The sequence below is a fragment of the Myotis lucifugus genome, unplaced genomic scaffold (genome assembly GCF_000147115.1).
Source record: "Myotis lucifugus unplaced genomic scaffold, Myoluc2.0 scaffold_64, whole genome shotgun sequence".
Lineage (NCBI taxonomy): Eukaryota > Metazoa > Chordata > Mammalia > Chiroptera > Vespertilionidae > Myotis > Myotis lucifugus.
In genome coordinates, this window is record NW_005871112.1 from 6,140,141 (window position 1) to 6,147,964 (window position 7,824).

Sequence of the window (7,824 nt, forward strand, 5' to 3'; positions counted from 1 at the left end):
CATTTAATTTTCATTTACTCGCCCCACTTCTTTTAGGGCGCCTTCTCTATTCTGTTCCTGCTCTTCTGTTCCCTTGACATCTAGCCCCACTTGGCCCTGGACTTTCTCACTGGCTAGTAAAAAATGTCTACAGTTACTAAGTGCCCCAGTGCCACGGTCCCTCAGTACTGTCCCTTTTTGAAGTCCAGTTCCCCTTCTGCGGGCATTGAGCCTCCTCCTGGATCTCATGGGTGAGGCCGCTGGCTGCCGGGATCAAGGCCGTTTCCTGGTGCAGGAGCTGGGAGTGGTGTAGCCAGGTCTGGATGCCGTCAGCAGGGCGACAGTGTATAATCCCTTCCAAGTTGGGGTGAGTCCTTGGGTCATGAACTTCTTTACCCACACTGAGTCCCCAGGCTGGAAAGGATGTACAGGGTCCGAGGTGGCACTGGCAAGGCGTCTCGAGCAAGTTTATGGGTAGCTTTCTGGATATGCTGTAGAGCCTGCAGGGACTTGAGCAAGGAACGGTTATGACTTTTAACTTTTAATTCCTCCCCTAACTTTGGGTAGGATAGGGGGAGGTTTACCAAACATGATTTCAAAAGGAGAGAACCCCTCCCGGTTGGGGGTACACCTGGCCTGTAAGTAGGCAAAGGGCAGGAGGTTGGTCCAGTTTTCACCGGTTTCTGGGATAAATTTAGTTAGAATCCTTTTAGAGTCCTGTTCATACCTGCCTTGAATTTGTTGCTGGTATGCACAATGGAGTTTCCAATTTAAGCCTAAGACCTTAGCTGTACTTTGAAATACCTTGACTACAAGGCAGGGCTGTTATCTGATCCTATAACTGCTGATAGCCCAAATCTAAGTATAGGCAGCTTCTGTCCTAGTGGCATAGGCTTAAACCCATCCCGAGAAAGATTCTATAAAAAACTAGCAGGTACTTATACACTGATGTCAGTGGCTTAATCTCTGTGAAATCCACCTCCCAATGCTCTCCTGGGGAGTTCCCCAGGCCTGAATTCCTAGGGGGACCCTCTTACCTTGCTTAGCATTTACCTGTGACCTGCCTCACAAAAGTTCAGAAGTCTTGGTGACATCTATGTGGGTAGCCTGGGTAACTGGGCAACTAAAGTCTGACCTAGAGCCTCTGGGACCAACAGTCTGCCATCTGGTAGAGTCCATCAACCATTTGGTCCTCTGGTAGCTTGCTTCTGTTCTGCCAATTCCTCCTCTTGTAAAGGCCCCACTGGTTTTTGGGCGGCTTCCTTGGCAGCTTGGTCTGCAACTCAGTTTCCTTGAGCAGTCTAGGGTAACTACCACCTCCTACTGCATACCAGATTTCATCCTGAACATAACTGCTCCCATTTTGTACATAACAGTACCTTGTCTGGTGATGATAGCAGTACATCTGTCAAGTCTGGGCGAGCTGCGTCTGTTACCTCTATGCAGTCGTGGATGGCTCCTCTGGATCATCATCTGGGAGCAGGCTGGCAGGGTTGATGGCCAATGTCTTATGGAATCAGATGTGGGGCTGGTCCAGGAGAAGAACTTGGTACTGGGTCACCCTGGTGTTTGACATCCATCTCTTCAGAGCATCTTAAAGGAGGGCTTCCACAGCACGGGGTGTTGTCAGGGCTAGTTCCCGGCCCAAAGTCAGCTTATCTGCCTCCTTTACCAGCAATGCTGTGGTGGCCACTGCCCAGAGGCACACTGGCCACCCTGCAGCCACAGGGTCTAGTCTCTTAGACAGAGAGGCCACAGGTCTCTTCCAGGGACCTAGAGTCTGGGTGAGAACCCCTTTGGCAATGCCCCTTACCTCACTCACATAGAGGTGGGAGGGCTTCCTGATGTCTGGCTAGGCTAGGGCAGGTGCTGAGACGAGAGCCTTCTTTAGCTCCTCAAAGGCCCGTTGCTCCACTTCGGTCTAGTTTAATGGCTGCGCCTCCCCAGCGCTTGAGCACAGAAGTTCAGCAATCTCCGAGAACCCCAGTATCCACAGGCGGCAGTATCCAACTGCCCCTAAGAATTCCCGAACCTGAGCTGGAGTGGTGGTGGCTTGCAATTGGACTACTACAGGAGCTTGATGACTTGCTAACCCCAGGGGGGTTGTTTTCTGCCCAAACCATGGGAAAGAGACGTAATTTCCCCAAGTAAGCACAGTCACATTGGCCCTTTCCTGCAAGAGATATTCATCTGAGAGAGGACAGGTTAGAAGAATGCGGCCAGGGGAGAATGGGTCCGGGCCTGGGTTCCTTGGATCCACAGTCCTCTTTGATGTCCAAGGAAAAAGGCAGTTTGTCCAGTGGCTCCCTGGACCGATGTCTTCTTAGATGTTACGGGTCCCGTTGGCTCTGTCAAGACTGAATAGGCTGCTCCAGAACACACCAGGAAACTAACTTGGGGGTTCTATTTATCTTCCAGTGCCCCCACTTCCTACAATAGGCATACTAATTCCTTCCTAGTTTGCTGCCGGCCTTTTCTTTCCTTAAGCCCTGTTTCTCCTCTGGGGTGTCCCTACTGTTAACGACTTTCTGGGCTACCTCTACCAGCTGTGACCGATTCATTCCTTTAAATCCTTCTAATTGTTAGAGTTTCTTTTTCTAACTGCTGCCTTTTAAGCCCCACCCCCCAAACCCCCAACAGAACACGGTGAAAAGTGTCCAAGGAGGCCTTGGGTCTCATTGGGGTGCAGGGAGGCACAAGGAGGCACAGGGAAATTTCCTCCTCCTGCCTACTCAAAATAACCCCTCGGGGGATGGGAGGCAATTACAGCCCAGGTGAGCAGAGGGTGCGGGAGATGGGAGCCGGATAGGCGGAGGAGGGGAGCTCAGCGCAGGTCCCCAGGTGACCAGTGGAGGTGCTCCCACCACGGGGGAAAGGAGCTTTTCTTTCTGTTCCCACTGGGAAAAAGTGCTTGCCTCCAGCCAGCAATGGTGGCATGGTGGGGGCCAGCAGCCCTTATCTGGCCAGGGGAAATACGCCCGGCATGTTACAAAGCGCTCCTGTGGCAGTGGGTTGGGTACCAGGCCCCTGCCATCGTACTGGTCCCCTGTGACAGAGCAGCAATCAGGCCTCTCCCAAGGGAGTGCACTAGAAGGGGATTTCAGCCCCTCCTCTGCTAGCAGCTACAGGTACCGAACCCTTTCAATACATTTGACCAGCTTCATTCCCGCCCACCTTTACAGATTAATTCAGCACAGGCAGGGGGAAGGGCCCATAAAATCTCTGCCCTGAGGAACTGTGAGCCCCACCCTGAATGTCCCAATCAGACAAGAAAAGCCACAAATACCTTTAAATCTACCCCAGAATTCTAAAATCTCAACCCAACACAGAAATATCACAGAGCAAATCAAAGTCCCTAGTACACAAACATAGACAGAAATTTTTACTAGTTAGGCGGGCAGATTCCACCTCTGACAGAGAGCAAGCGCCCTTGGGAAAAGGCATTTTGCTATCGGTCAGAGCATTCAGCCTGAAATCAAACTTTTTTTTTTTCTTTCACAGACTTCCACACTTACATGAACAAATAATTATACCTAAGTAGACATACAAACATCAAATAAACATCTACACTTACACCCTTTCAGTGAACAAATACTTTTACAGTCTTGGGATCTTGAGCAGATAACAGAAACACTGCCCAAGTCCCCTGATGGGGGCCTGACAGGAACAAATGTGGGGGCCTTTGGCTGGGGGGTATAAAGTCTCCATTTTTCCTCTCTCGGCACTGCTAAGGACAGGATCATTGGAGAGGTCTCTTCACCTGGGCAAGGCTGTGCTGAGCCATCTGGGGCAAAAGTGGTTTCCACTTCCATTTTGGCTAAAAGGTCTCTGCCCATTAGAGGGACCAGGTCAACTGGCAAATACAAGAATTCATGAACCACCTGGTGGCTGCCTAACTGACATCAGCGGGGGCAGCAGACAGTCTGCAGCTGTGGTCCCGGTAGCTCCAATAATGGTGACTTCCTGTCCTGAAAGGGGAGCTACCTTCTGAGTAACTACCGAGTGCTCTGCCGCTGTATCATCCATGAAGTTCACAGTCTGGCCCCTGATTTTCATTTCGACCATCGGCCCATGGGGACCCAGTTGGAAAGAGCCCAGTCTGTCCTAGTCAGAGTCAGCTGTTGCCAGTCCGAGGAGGTCTGCCTCAGGCGGCTCTGGCCAAGAGCGGCTGGGTGGTTTGGATGGCCTTGCCAGCTTCTTCTGGCCTGCTCCTGCCATGCCTGCCTCTTCACTTCTGCTACTAAGCCTTACTCTGTCCCTTCTTACACACGCAGAACCAGACCCAAGGCGGCGAGGTTTGAGCAATTTTAAAATTCCTTAACATATATTCTAAGACAGTCGAGTTTGAGTTTGAGGAGGAGCTATTACCCATGTTGCAGGGAGGGACCAGGTTGCCTCCTCCTTAAAAAATACCTGAATAAAAGAACTAATCAAAACAAGGCTTATTTTCTAACTTCATTTGTCCTTGGGTGTGGACAGCAAATGACACTAATCAGATTGACATGATCTATTTAACCTTTGTTTAGGGAAGATAGGATTTCTGCTCAGTTTCCCTATTTTACTTGTTCCAGCGTACTGGCCTATCATGCATTCAACTTTCTTTGAACATTTCTTTTTTCCTTCTCATCACATACAAAACCTTCACAAATTTTACACTTTCAAATTAGCCTTCAAACTTTCTTTCTATGTCCTTCAAAAATGCATAACCATGCCTCAAACCTTCCATTAAGTATTTCTCTTTATCTTCCTCCCATGGCACCAAAGCCATACTTTCCAGTTAGTTAGAACTCTTAACCTTAATTTTTAGGTGACATGTAAGTAATTGGCATTTCTCAGATTAGCAATACATTCATATTTTCTAAGAGACAAACAGAAATTTCACTAGCTAAACAATTTTAAACAACAAAGACACACATTTAAACAATAAAGACAGATAACATTCCCCATTAACCACGGAAACTCAGGAGATGTTCAGAAGGTTGTTTTTTTGTTTTTTTCAAAGGAAACAAAACAAAACAAAAACAAACAAAAACACTTTTACACAGGCGCGTGCCACATTTCTATCACAAAATACCAACAAATCAGTTTCAATTGTGCCGAGATACAGAACAAGTCCCTGAACAGAGGCAGTAGAAAACTGCCTAGGAACGCTTCTCTTCTACCTTTTTTTTTTAAAAGATAGGCCAGATTCGAACCCTTTGCCAGTCCGAGTTTTGACTTCCCTCCTGGAAGTCCCAGAGACGGTGAATACCATCTAGAAGCCATTCCTCCAGATACAGGACAAGTCCCTTAGAGATCCTTGATAATCTAGATCAGTAATCCATTCACACAATCCCCCAAAAGTTAAAGAGGAAGGAAAGAACCATTCAGTGTCCTCTAAGAGGATTTCGGCGAAATGACAAAATCAACAGACTGAACACATTGGACTCACAAACAATAACCAGAACCAAAAAAGGCTAACAAATAAAACCAAAAAGACTCACAAACAAAGCCAAAAAGGCTTACAAACAAATCCAAAAATCCAAAACCAAAAAGGCTAGCAAAGACAAAACAAACCAGACAAATGCAACCTAAGGTTGCCCAGACCAGGACCCCCAGACGCCGTCGCGTCGGGAGTCGGACTCCGAGGTTCCGCTGCGTCCAGCCCTCTTTTGAGTCCACCACCAGTGACCGGTCCCAGAATTCCAGAGCTTACCTCTAGAGGATTTTCCAGGTGACTCGATGAATTTTTTAGGGACGGGCGAACGTCCCCTGCCCGTTCGCTGGATCCGAAGGGAGTTCTCCGGGGCCCTGGAACTTCTCAGGGTGCGCACCCCCTAGAGATCCCTCAGCCTCCACGAACGGCTCAGGGGAGGTTTTGCCTCCCTTTGCGTCCAAAACAGCACCCCTAAGGGGCTGCATCTCGCTGGGGCCTCCAAATGTTGTAATGTACCCCGCGAATCACAGAAGGACGCCTCAAGAAGTCGAATTAAAGAGTCATATTTATTGCAATCCGGGACTATGAGGGGACATTCCCAAATCTCATAGTAATAAGATGGTGGCAAAACCAGACTTATATAGGCAAAAATCACAAAGGTATTGATTACATCCCAGGGTTTGGAATGAGGACCCTGGTTTGCACAAAGCAGTTACAGAAGCAAGATTGAGCTGATTAGTTATCTACAAAGATTGTTTATAGTTTTGGGTCTTTGGACCTCTGAGTTGACAGAAACATTATTTAGAGCCCTCAAGTCTTGGGTCCACTGAGTTGACAGGGAAACATTATCTGGAACCCTCAGGTCTTGGGATAATTGTGCTGTCCTGGTTCCCAGGTACAGAAGAATGTGCTTCGATAACCAGTAAGATCACAATCAATGGAATAGTCATTCAACCAATAAGGCATTCAATCGAATGGGATGACTTATACAATTCAGAAAATCAAAATAACCTGTCCATTGTTAAACAAAGCAAATAGGTACCATACTTCAATATTTCAAAGAAAGTCTCACATTGATTTCAATCCATTGGTTGATATAAGTATATTTTTCAACAACAACAACACAATGTGGAAGATATATGTGTTTTCCAAATTGAAATTTTGAATTAATTTATTATTTAAAATGCCTATTATTTATGTTATATACTAGCACGGGTAATAGTATGTGATTTCACCTTTATCTAGAACAATTATGGGAATTATTTATATTAAATATTTTACAAATAAATCTATTGTACTTTGATCTCTGCACCTCCAGTTTAACATTTGTCAAATACTTTTCATTTTTTACAACAGATTTCATTTATATTTTGCATTAAAATAAGCAGGGAGAATTTTGCTACACCTCACATTTTTAGTTTCAAATTCGAATACAGTGTCATCAATCAATGGATGAGATGCACGTGCAATTAAAATACTCTCATGTAATACATATTAAATCTGAAGCAAAGGAGCAAAAACCTATCTTTCTTTTATCGACCTTCCCCAGAAGCATCAATATATAACATCTCTTTGCTTGGCAGACTGCAGGGTGCTCAATGATAAATAATGTGTATTCAAGCACAGGCCAGTCGGGAAAGGTGACTATTTCCAGTGGTTGATGGGGCCACAGAAGTGTGATGATTCTGCTATCCCTTGTCAAGGACTTGTGTTTTACAGAAGGCCTACATTGGAGCTGAGAGAAGAAAAGAGCTGCTGGGTCTCCAGTCAGTGAGATCATTGGGAAACCATAAAACTTAGAGGTTATGTGCAACAGAAATTTGTGCAAGAAATGAAAGAAGAGCATCGTTATGTAGAACACACGGAGACTAGTCCAAAGGTTTACAATAGTAGTTTTGTCTTTTCCTATATTATGTAAATCAAAATCTTTTAATATAATTTATTATTTAATTGAGCTTTTTATGGGCAACAATTATTTCTGTCACCAAAAAGTTCAAAAAATTAAATTGAAATAAATAAATGATGTAAAATACAGCATAGAGAATATAGTCAATAATATTGTAATAACTATGTATGGTGCCAGTTGGGTACTAAAAATATTGAAGGGAGCACTTTATGAAGTAAGTGTATGATTGTCTGACCACTATGTGGTACACATAAAACTGAAACAAAATAATATTGAATATAAATTGAAACTAAAAAACAAAATTTCAAAAATAATAAATGTGTGGTCAAATCCACCATTGAAGCAGAAAAAAAAGGAAGTTAATGGAAATTAATGGAATACCTAAGCACAATACTATTCATTTACTTCAGATATTTTTCATGACTTTGTAAAGGAAAAAACATTTAAAAATGGTGTCATTCGCTCTAGGGGCTGTACCGATAATCCTGATAACATAAAAACTAAGTGACACTAAACTAATTAA